Here is a 12,080-nt window from a genome sequence, read left to right on the forward strand (position 1 = left end):
AGGGGACAACTGAAAATCCCACAGAACAACCCTAAGTACAGAAGTATGAACTTAGAACACTGTTAATAGGAATAAAGAATAAAGTATTATAAAGTATAAAGCATAATGTCATAAACACAATTTCCCTCACAATAGACACACAGCCGTACCAGAGAAACCAGAGAAACTGCTGACTGTGTAAGATACAAAATGTAAACTAGAAATGGTGTTCAGAGCGCACAGAACTCTGCCCATTAATGTTTGGGTTAGGGTTAGGGTTAGGACATGTTTGGTATTGCTGCATTCATTAGGTCGACAGGCAGCTTTATGCCAGTCCAACCCCTGTGTCTCTGTGACCTTCCTATTTTGAGATATGGCTTTTCCAATTATTTGCTCCTGAGCCTAAGTCCCAAAAAAAGAATGGAGGTGAATGACCGGCCATGTTTGGGCAGCTCGTGGACCTGCCCCGTAATTTGGATTCACAAACAGATGGATGGACAAACAAACTAACACACACCACCAAAAACATTACATGATGCAGGTGAGTGAGAGGCCTATTGGGTTCAAGTCAGGACACTGAGGGCTTCAAGAACGAAGCTCAGTGCCTCTTCTAGATAATTGTATGCCAAGTTTCGTTTCTAGAGAATAGGGTGTCAACAACCGGATACTGGTTTTAGAGAGTTTTCCGACACACAAACAGGCAAACAGAATGTGGGTAAATGAAGGAAACATCTGGATTAATGCATTGTTTGAATTTCTGATAAGGGAATAAAATCTGGTGAGAACAGATAAACCCTTTTGACATGAATTGTATTAGTAGTAAAAAATAGGACATTATGATGTCAGAATATATGTGAGATGATTAATGGAAAGCACCTTTTCATATAAACAATTGTTCCTTTGCTTTTAGCGCAGTTCATGCTAGACGATTGGTGTGTGAACTCATCACAACTGCAGTGTGATTCTGATGCCAGTGATTCAATAAAAGTGTTGAAACTTGCATCAACGGATTTGATTCTCCTTTCTTACGACCAGATACAATTTACCACACCATTCTAGGCGCAATTATAAAATGCATTCAAAACTTCCACTGTACATGGCCTTTTGAGCTACTGCCAATAATGAAATGTTTACCTGGTACAAACACATCTGACTCTGGGGAAATCTCCATATTCTTGGGGTTCCCCTTCCAAATGAAAAAAAACAACATTTTTTTTGTTGCTGTCAGAGAGATGAGCCTCTACAGAACATCAGTGGGCCAGCTGCCAGCATATTAAATTGTCTGAAGCACAAGGGGGATGGTCAGCAAAGGGGGTGGGATTGTCAACATGAGGTAAACATGACTGAAAGGTCGCTGGTTCAAAACACTTGACAATCATTGTGTACCATTGTGTCCTTGAGCAAAGTGCTTAACCCCAACATTAACAATATTTTTTAAGTCAATTTGGACACAATTGCAGAAATGCAAACTAGAAATGGTGCTCAGAGAGCACAGACCTCCCTCTGCCCCTGAATGCATTTTGTGGCTCTGTGCATGCCAAAATGTAATGGGTTCTAAATTGGACCATGCACCACCCCTTCACCAAGTTTCATGAAAACCAGTCTGGTTGTTTTTGTGTGTTGGCTGTAAGCCGACACACCAAGAAGAGGGAATCCTATTTGTCGCTCCCTTCCTCTTTCTTCTTGTTGTTGACCTGCAATTCTATTGTTGCTAGCACAAGAGGCAGAACATCAAAATCAAAATAATTCCCAGGTCAGCGGTGGCTGGGTGGATAGTGCGCTGCCTATCACCGCGAAGGTTGTGAGTTCAATCCTTGGTGTGGACATACAAAGGTACCATGACACATCACTGCATCTGTCACTGGATGTTGTAGAAGTTATGTAACAAGCGTGGGTCATATTTATTAATTATAGACCCTTTTACAGCCTAGTCCGCACAAGTATGTGCGCGCATTCTTGAAACAGTAGCAGAGGAAGACAGACGAAATCGCTGCGCGTGCGTGCGTGCTTCGTTGGTCCTGGCTTACCTGGTTCTAGGACCCAGCAGACTCCACTGACCCCTACGTGCGTAGTTTCTCTCCCTATCTGCATGTGTGTACGGAGTGTGCGGGCGGGGGGGGGGGGGGTTGGGGAGAATTGGGAGTAATAACAATGTCGGAGAAGACCCTGTGCAAGACCCCACTGCACGCTACTGACAGACAGTCCTCATTACAATAGGAGTAGGACACTTCAAATCCTATAGTAATTAATTTTTGTATAGGATGTGATGCACCAGTTGCTCTACACCTATGTGGTTTATTTTCAGTGATTAGACTGACTGTTGACTGGCACAGCTTTAGGTAGTGATGGAGAAATGAGCTTAATGTATTGATGCTTTTTTGTGCGTGTCTGTAAGCCAGCGCACCTAGTATAGCGTTCGTCCGGTTATCACTCCCTCCCTCCCTCCGTTACTGCGGACAATGTTGGCCTGCATTTCTCTGTTGGCACCACAAGAGGCAGTAGTCCCAGCACACCAAAATCAAGAAGGACACCAGAATCAACCCGCCGATCTCCACTGCACAAGTAGAGTAGTGATGAGAGCATTGGACTCCCACCCTGGAGACTGGGGTTGAAGACCCGGTGGGGGTGACTTTATGGGACTATACCCCAAACCTCCACATGTTCATCCTTTCACTCCAACCTTTACCCCTTGCCTTATAGATCAGATCCTGTCCCAACCCCAACCCATATTCTAACCCCAACCCACACTAGGGACTGGAAGGAGGACACCAAAACCCACCCGCCGATCTCCACTGCACAAGTAGAGTAGTGGTGAGAGCATTGGACTCCCACCCAGGAGACCGGGGTTCCTGGTGGGGATGACTTTATATTATCATCAGTGTAACTACTTTAGCCACTGACCGCTACCATTAATGTTATGGAAGCTGCTGCTTGTTGTTGTGAGCTCATGAGCTTACTGGCTATCCCGCTCTTATTGTGCTGGATTAGCATTGGGAGCATTGAAACTGATGTGTCCAGGTGACAAGACCCATCTTTATTTATCAAACATTACCGTCCTACCAGTCCTGCACAGAAACAAGCCAGCCAACACACATAAGCCAGGCTGGACCTGGCCTGGTTGCGTAATTCTTGTCCAATATATGAATGGAGGCGAATGGCCATCCGGGCCGTGTTTGGGCGGCTCATGGACCCGCCCTGTGATTCGCTGGGGCGGAGGTTAAAATGACTGGAGGTGAATGAATGGCTGTATTTGGCCAGCTCTGTGGCACCTCCCCTCAGGACACAGCTGGTGGGGGGCAAATCGGTGCACTCTGGGCCCTCCCCCCACACCAGGGTTTCCGTTAGAGAAAATCGGTACCGGTCAATGTGTCCGGGAAGATTAGACTTTTCCGGACAAACTGGAGAAATTCCGGTCATTATATTATAATATGATATTAGGCCTATTATAGGTGTTTGTCGCGGTGATTGGCCGTTGTGTATCTTATATATGCCATTTATTGTCTTATTTCACATCCGTATGATTAAATGTGTGATAGGCTGTCATGATTCCATGCGCTAGGCCTATATGTAATTGCACAGCCACAAAAATAGTCAGCTTTGAATTGCGACTGTAGGCTAGAACATGAATGTTTATTTCAATTGCATGAATCGGATTTGAGGATGTAGGCTAATTGGTTTGGGATTCGCGACAGTAATATGTGTTTACTAATTTCTCTTTCCAGTTTTAGCCTACCCTTTTTATCAATAAAACAGCGTCATTATAACCATGGACATTGCAGTAGGCTATGAGGATGAGGAGGACATAACTGTTGAGAAACAACTGATAGGCGGGCTGGGCTAAATAAAGAAATGCCACAATGCATGTCTAGATATATAACATTTGTATTTAAAAGTGCGACATGTAGGCTTCTCGTAACATTTTAATTTAAGGCCTACGGCTGCGCTGATTGGAATTCATAGGCTAGGCCTATAGCCTAATTTCGGCCTTTTATCAGATAGGCTAAAATAGAACAAAACTCTTTGAAAATAAATATAGCCTCCTTAAATAAAGTGTGAGAACTTACAACCTGCATAGGCTAATTTCCATTTGATATTAATGGGCCTATGCATTTTCGCCTCAAGCTCCGTACCTCGATCGGGCTCCCTCTCGCTTGCTATGGTGGCCCGCTAGCCTATAGGCAGATTTATCTTACGGCTATTTTTTCATCGCATATGCAGTAGCCTAAACATTAACGGAACAAAATGAATAGGCCTATTCGTTTTTTTATATTCAAAAGGAATCATAATATATGGAAATTTAATTTTAGCCTATTGTACGCCTAATACAATTAGGGGGAATTATTGTGTCCGGACATTATGACCGGAGAGATTTTAATATATCGGACTTCAACAGATTTTTCCGAACAAAAACCGGTAATTACCGGCTAACGGAAACCCTGCCCCACACACCTCAGTCCAAACCCTGTGCATCTAGCACTGCCGCACAGGGAGATCTGAGTCTCCTGTGAAAGTCTCTAACAAATTCCTAACAACCACTGGCTGAGCTAGGGGGCCACATGGCCCTCCATTGGTCAGTGCTCTGTCCCCCAATCAACATGTCTGCAAGGGGTCTTTGTTTGATCCAGCTTCACATACTCTGAAAACCTTGAAAAGTGCCTGCCAGAGTCACTAGGTCTGGGTCAGTCTTTTGAAATGGTCTGAGAGGCAATCTTTATGACACCTTTGTTTGTGAGGTGTCTTGCATGTCACATTGCAGCATGAAACATTACAGGTAATTAAGATGTAAATGTAACTCTGGGCTGGTGGGCTGTATAGAAAAATGTTGCATTTGGAATCCATAGTGTTTTTTTTTCTCTAATGTAATACTAGAAATGCTGCTCAGTGTGCATTTTGTGGCTCTGTGCACGCAAATGTACGTGCGAGCAGGACATGTTCTGGATGTGAAGTGGGGGACAACTAAGTCTGTGTCAGGACATGAGGGTTTCACAGGGTTCTCTAGTCAGTCATTTGGCCTTAGGCAATTTTAGGATTAAAATCAAATCAAACTTTATTTGTATAGCACATTTCATAGAGGCAACGCAATGGGCTTTACAGAGAGCAAAGTGGGGGTTGACTTAGATCCTACCCCTACCTTTTCCAGAGGGAAGCAAAACACCAGTTCACTCAGGGGGCCAAAAGAGGTGAGCTGTAAAAAATCTTCCCTAACCTCTCTCAAAGAGACGATCAAGCAAGCACCTGGAAAAGTCAAAATCTAATAGCTAGGAACATTATACAGGGTGAACCTTCAGGACTGTCTCCAGTCCACGGACCGGGGCCTGTTCACAGAGGACCACAAGAGGACGTGGACGGTCTCTGCTACTGCATGGCACACTACGTCCGGCTCTGCAAGGAATGCATCATATCCACTAAAAAGGTACACTGCTTCCCTAACAACAAACTATGGATTAATAAGGACATTAAAGCCCTGCTTAACAGGAAAAAGAAGGCCTTTATCATGGCAAAGGACAGAGAGGAGGCCAGGTCAGTCTAGAAGGAACTGAAGAGGGAGTTGTGGAGGGCCAAAAAGAGCTACAGAGGGAGGCTGGAGAGCAAACTTTACCTGAACAGCACCAAGGAAGTGTGGTTGGGAATGAAGAGAATCACAAGGCTGGGTACTTCAGGCCCAGCTGTGGAGGGGGGTTCTTTAACAGGTTCGACACAGCCCCCACCCTGTGAGGCTAGAAGGCAGCCCAACACCTCCGCCCCTGCCCCCCTCCTCCCCTATGAGGCTATCAGGCAGCTCATCACCCTCGTCTCTGCCCCCATCCCCTCCCCCTACCGCCACCAGACCACTCATCACCGAGAGTGAGATAAGGGGCCAACTCCAAAGGCTACAAATCAAAAAGGCCTCTGGTCCTGATGGAATCAGCCCCAGGGTGCTCAAGGAGTGTGCGGAGCAGATAGCGGGCATTCTCCAACACCTATTTAACCTCTCCCTGAGGCTGAAAAAGGTACCACTGCTGTGGAAGACCCCCTGCATCGTTCCAGTGCCCAAGGAGGCACATCCCAGCGTCCTCAATGACTACATGCCAGTGGCACTGACATCCCATTCCATTAAGATATTCAAGAGACTGGTTCTGCAGCACTTGAGGCCAATGGTGAGCGACTTCCTGGATCTCCTGAGGTTTGCGTACCAGGCCCGAATCAGTGTGGACGACGCCATGATCTACTTACTCCACAGAGCCAGGTTGTTCAGTGAGAGTCATGTTCTTTGACTTCTCCAGTGCTTTCAACAGCATCCTCCGCCTCCAGCTCACGGAGAAGCTCCCAGCCATGCAAGTAGACCATGACTCGGTGGCCTGGATCACTGACTACCTCACTGGCAGGTCACAGTATGTCCGCCTGCAGGGCTGCCTGTCCGACGTGGTGATTAGCAACACGGTTGCCCCTCAAGGAACAGTCCTGTCTCCTTTCCTGTTCACTCTCTACACCTCAGACTTCAGCCACAATTCTGGTGTGTGCCACCAGAAGTTCTCTGATGACTCTATTGTGGGCTGCATTGGGGCAGACGAAGAGGAGTACAGGGATGTGGTCAGGGGATTTGTCTGAGGAGAACAAGCTCCAACTCAACATCAGCAAGACTAAGCAACTGGTGGTGGACTTCAGAAAGAACAGGAGGCCTCCGACCCCCATCACCATCCAGGGGGAGGAGGTTGAGATGGTGGACTCATACAAGTTCCTGGGAATGCAGATGAACAACAAACTGGACTGCTGACAACACTGAGGCCCTCTACAGGAAAGGACAGAGCATCTTTCTCCGGTCACTTGCATGTGTGGAGTCAATAAACTGTTTATACTTTTAATACTGTGTTTGTAGTTTTGTGAACATCTTCTCCTGACACGTAGGCATAGAGAGACGTATCTTGACAATGTATACTCCTTGACTTATATACTTGTATAGTATAGTTATATATTTATACAGACTGATTGTATGCAGGTACATATATATCTTGTACATACATATTGTGTCCTCCTTAACTTATATAGTTGTATAGTATAGTTATTTATAGTCATACAGACTGAATGTATGCGGATACATATAAATCTTATTCTATTCTATACTGCACAGTTACTGCATATGGTGGCACTTAGCCCGATATCCCTTTTTATACAGTACTTGTATCCAGTACCCTTATCTAGTGTCTTCTTATTTTTACTTTGTATAGTTTTCTCTTCTTTCCAACCTTTCTTTCTCAATGCTGAAATGCCTAATTGCCCCCTGGGGGGATTGATCAATAAAGTCTGATCTTATCTTAATAAATATTTCGTAATAAAAAACATGACTATCAGTAGATAAATAGGTGCAGAGATGTTACCTACGTGGTAGGCTATTATGTGTTTGAGCTTTCCCTGTAATGCATGATAGGACATATCTTATAATCCCCCACCATCATAAAGACATGCAACTTATGAATGTGAATGAATGTTGGTGTTGGTCGGAGGGGCCGTAGGCGCTGATTGGCAGCCACGCTTCTGTCAGTCCCAGGGCAGCTGTGGCTACAGATGTAGCTTACCACCACCGGTATGACTGTGTCTGAGTGAATATTGGACTCTGTAAAGCGCTCTGGGTATCATGAAGGGCACTATATAAATCCAACTTGATTGTTGGAGGACGGGTGACTTGATTGGGACAGCTGGGGACACATAGCGGGATGGAACTGGATACGATGATAGCAGCGGGCCTCTCCAGACCCCGAGATTGACGTTGAAAGGCGATCTCCAGCAGCGACATCTGTTTTTGAGATATTCTAAGGCTTGGACACACACTGACACACACGCTCCTTCCCACTCTGTGTCGTCAGCTGTCCCTATCCAGCCAACCCTACCCCTTTATTACCTATGGCTCTCTGCTTTCTTCCACCTGTGCCTTGCGGCATTCTCTATCAATCAATCAATCAATTAATTAAAGCTTTATTTGTATATCGCATTTCAAACCAGAGGCAACACAATGCGCTTTACAGAGAACAAGGGAGGTGGGTATACGACGCACCCCTACATATTCCAGAGGGAAGAAAAAACCCCGGGGGCCACATAAGTGAGCTGTAAAAATTCTTCCCTGACCCCTCTCTCCTGGAGTATGTTTGTCTACTAGCTAAGAACATTTATAAAGCAATACATTACATTAAATTACATTTTCAGAGTAAGAGAGGCTAAAAAACATCATAGGGGATACATGGCAAATACTGGTGTGTGTTTGCTATGGCCCAGGCCTAAAGCCTGATGAAAATGTATAGAGCTGGCTGTATCAAGAAATGTTAATCTGAATATGTGTAAGCCTGGTTATAGGGAGAGGACGTGTCTCCACCGGACAGATTTACATGTTACCTAGGTCAAGGGTGACATGCTCACATGTGGTGTACAAACACCGACTGTTTTAGATACTGGGGCGTCAGGCGCCTCATCCTATCTTTGCTTCAAGGCCGTCTTTCGAGAAGAGAGAGACAGCTTTGTGTAGAAGGAAGGAGGGGGGTGTGGGACACCCCCCCCCTTCTCCAAGTGTTAAAACCACTATTCAGTTGTATGTGCTTTGATTTGGGTTCAGCCAGCATCCAGAGTGGTCACCTGTACATTAGGCATGCCATCGTCTTTTGTATGTTATACCTTCTGGAATAAACCGCTATGCTTATACTCAAATCCCGTGTTGGAGAGATTCATTTGGAACACCTGAGAAAAGGAGACACTGGACTGTGTGGTATATCTAGAGATTGGGGGTCCGTCTTTTATTGGAAACGAGAAAACACAACGCAGAGCTAATCAAGGACAATAATAAAAGACAAAGAGATTCAACAAGCCGGAAGTGGGCTGGTGTATGTCTGTGTGTATGTGTGTGTGTGCTCAGTGTTTCCTGTGGAACTGATCTCTTGGTGTGGTGGTGTGTGAAAAAAAGAGTCTGATTTCAAAACCAAAGCGGGGGATCGGAGACCGCCCTTCTTCCTCCCTTGTGCCTCTCTCCTGTCCCCTCTCAACAACCTCTCTCTCCTCTTCTCTCTAACCTGTGCCTCCACTCTGTGCCTGTGCCACAGTCCTGTCCTCTCCTACTACAATCCCTGCCTCTGCCTAAAAAAAACAATTAACTGAAGAGTAGGCCTATAAAGATGGCCTAACTTATCTCGTAAGGCTGGTAAAGTCCTAGAGCTTAAAATGTAATTAATGACATGTAACTGGACGGGATAAAACAGTAAACCCACACAGGCACTTAATAAATCATATGGTATATAGACATATTTTAATCAGATGTATTGTAGGTTACCATTATAACAGCAGCTGTAGATTTTTTTTTAAAGGTAAGCTAGTCTTTAAACATGCCTAAATAATTTGTTGCTTTTTCAGTTATTTTGATTGGCACTTTTTAGGTGGCTGGAGGAACATTAATGCAAGCTAGTGTTAGTTCATCCAGCCAAAAAGACGGTCGCACCATCAGGCAGCGCTGCACCTGACTTGCACGAAAGTTGCAAAACCTACTCGCGCTTGTGGTGTATGTCTCCTTGACAACGCTCGCTTGAAGGGCTGACTGACTGACTGACAGCAGCGCGTAGCTCAGATGGAGCAGGCTCCACTTCGGCTCAAACTGTATATTCAGATAACGTTACGTAACGTTAGCAACACAAGGCCAATTTATCATATTAATTTTTTACTTGTCCGATCAGACGACTGCATGAGGCTTCTTCCTCTTGTCCACACAGAGTTTACTGGTCCCTGGGAAGCGGGCAAAACTGTTAGCCTACAGGTAGCGAGCCTTGTTCCTGGTTCCCCCCGATGTGAATCATGGCTAGCCAGCAATAACCTAGCCTACCTGACTGGTCTCATCATTCTCCTCTCTTTTCCTCTTCAAAAATCGTCGTATGCCCATCTGGAAACTTGTATTGATATATATGGTTATAGGATCCGCTACTTGTCATCAGGGAATTATAAAACCAAAGGCTTTGCCAACGTGCTTGAGATGGGCAGGAGCTGTTGGTACGTTTAACTGTAGCTATAACGGCACTTTATTACTAACATAAATGTATTTTAGACAGTAGGCTAGGCATTTTGAGGAGTAGGCCTAGGTGCCAGCACCAGTGTTTGGCCCAATTCAAACACTGCTTAACACTATGGTTATATTTGAGCAGCAATAGCCTGCCTATCTTTCGTTGTAACCTCATGCCGCTCACTGAAGAAAAAATCCCTTCACGCGCCGAGTCTTCCGATCACCTCAGAGAGGAGCAGCATGGAGCGGCACAGAGCGCGCGGCATATAGGCTCTTAGTCTTATTGAAAATAAATAGTCCTAATGTTGGCATGGCAGTGGTTTTGAAAGCGCATTTAGGCAGAAATATTTAGAAAGTTTAAGATGTTTAATTTAAGACTTTTATATATACAGTATAGCCTAATTTGTATTATTGTTTTTTGTATCAAATGTTTGGTGTGGCGGCAAGGATCTTGCCGTGGCGGTGCGCCACAGCAAAACCTTACCAGCGGAAACGCTGTGTGTGTTAACTAAATGCTATAACATCCACAGCAGACACAGAGGTATCTATCGGACTCAGGGAGGTCTGCTGGTGACAGTGGGGCATCCACTGGATCTATGAGTCTGTTCTGCTAAGTGCTTACTGTGCTTCATTATATGATTCACTTAAATATCATATTAGAGACTACAGGGATAGCTAACACATAATGGCCTACCATATAGGCAACTTCTTTGTAACTATTTGTGCACTCTCCTAGTAATGTCTCTCTTATGAAGTATTTACCCCATCTGTATGTTCTTAGCCAATAGACAAACATTTTCCAGGAGCTTGCTCGATCGTTTTGTTGAGAGAGGTCAGGGAATAATTTTTACAGCTCACTTTTCTGGCCCCCGGGTGAAACTGTTTTTTTTTTTTTAATTCCCTCTGGAATATTTAGGGTGGTGGGACCTATGCCCACCCTCCCATTGCTCTCTGTAAAGTGCATTGTGTTGCCTATGTGTATGAAATGCGCTATACAAATAAAGTTTGATTTGATTTGATTTGACAAACATTGACCATGGGAATGCAGGGGAGGTGATTGTAGTATATTTTTCTGGTTCTAGTAAGATTTAAGGCCCAGATTCATCCATGCAAGTTTCAACACTTACTAACATTTTAATATATGAATAGGCGTTTTCCATTAATTCAATGATCTCACGTACACTCTGACCTTATCATGTCCTGTTTTACACTACTACATGTCAAAAAGGTTTATCAGTTTCCACCAAATTTTATTACCTTATCAAAATTAGAGTAATACAGTTAAACCAGATGTTTCCTTCAGGTACACAAGATTTTTTCTGCATGTTTGTGTGTCAGTGTGTGTGCTGTAGAATACTATCTGCATGTTTGTGTGTAACTCTCTAAACCAGTACCCGATTATTTTGATATTCTATTCTCTATGGTATGAAACTTGCCATGGCTGCACCCTGGGCTGATGTAACAGTTGGTTGGGGGGGGGGGCGCATTATAAATAAAAATAACATAACATACTATCTTCTCTGCATTCTGCCCATATTCTAACCCCAACCAGCACTAGGGACTGGAAGAAGGACACCAAAACCAAATTGCCGATCTCCCCTGCACTAGTAGAGTAGTGGTGAGCATAGGACTCCCATCCCAGAGATCGGGGTTCAAGGCCCCGGTGGGGATAACTTTATGGGACTATACCCCAAACCTCCACATGTTCATCCTTTCACAATCTGTTTATCCCTTACCTTTGTCCAGAAACAGAAGTTGAAGCAATTGCAGCAAAATAGCTAACGTTACAGGAATCATCAGTGTAACTGCTTTAGCCACTGACCGCTACCATTAATGTTATGGAAGCTGCTGCTAGTTGTTGTGAGCTCATGAGCTTACTGGCTATCCCGCTCTTATTGTGCTGGATTAGCATTGGGAGCATTGAAACTGATGTGTCCAGGCGACAAGACCTATCTTAATTGATCAGACATTATTTCATGTAATTTCAATTCACAGCTATTTCAGTGGCATGACTAGCTTCCATTCTGCCTGTCCTGAACAGAAACAAGCCAGCCACACACATAAGCCAGGCTGGACCTGGCCTGGTTTGTTTGTT

The sequence above is a fragment of the Borostomias antarcticus genome (genome assembly GCF_949987555.1).
Source record: "Borostomias antarcticus genome assembly, chromosome: 21".
Taxonomy (NCBI): domain Eukaryota; kingdom Metazoa; phylum Chordata; class Actinopteri; order Stomiiformes; family Stomiidae; genus Borostomias; species Borostomias antarcticus.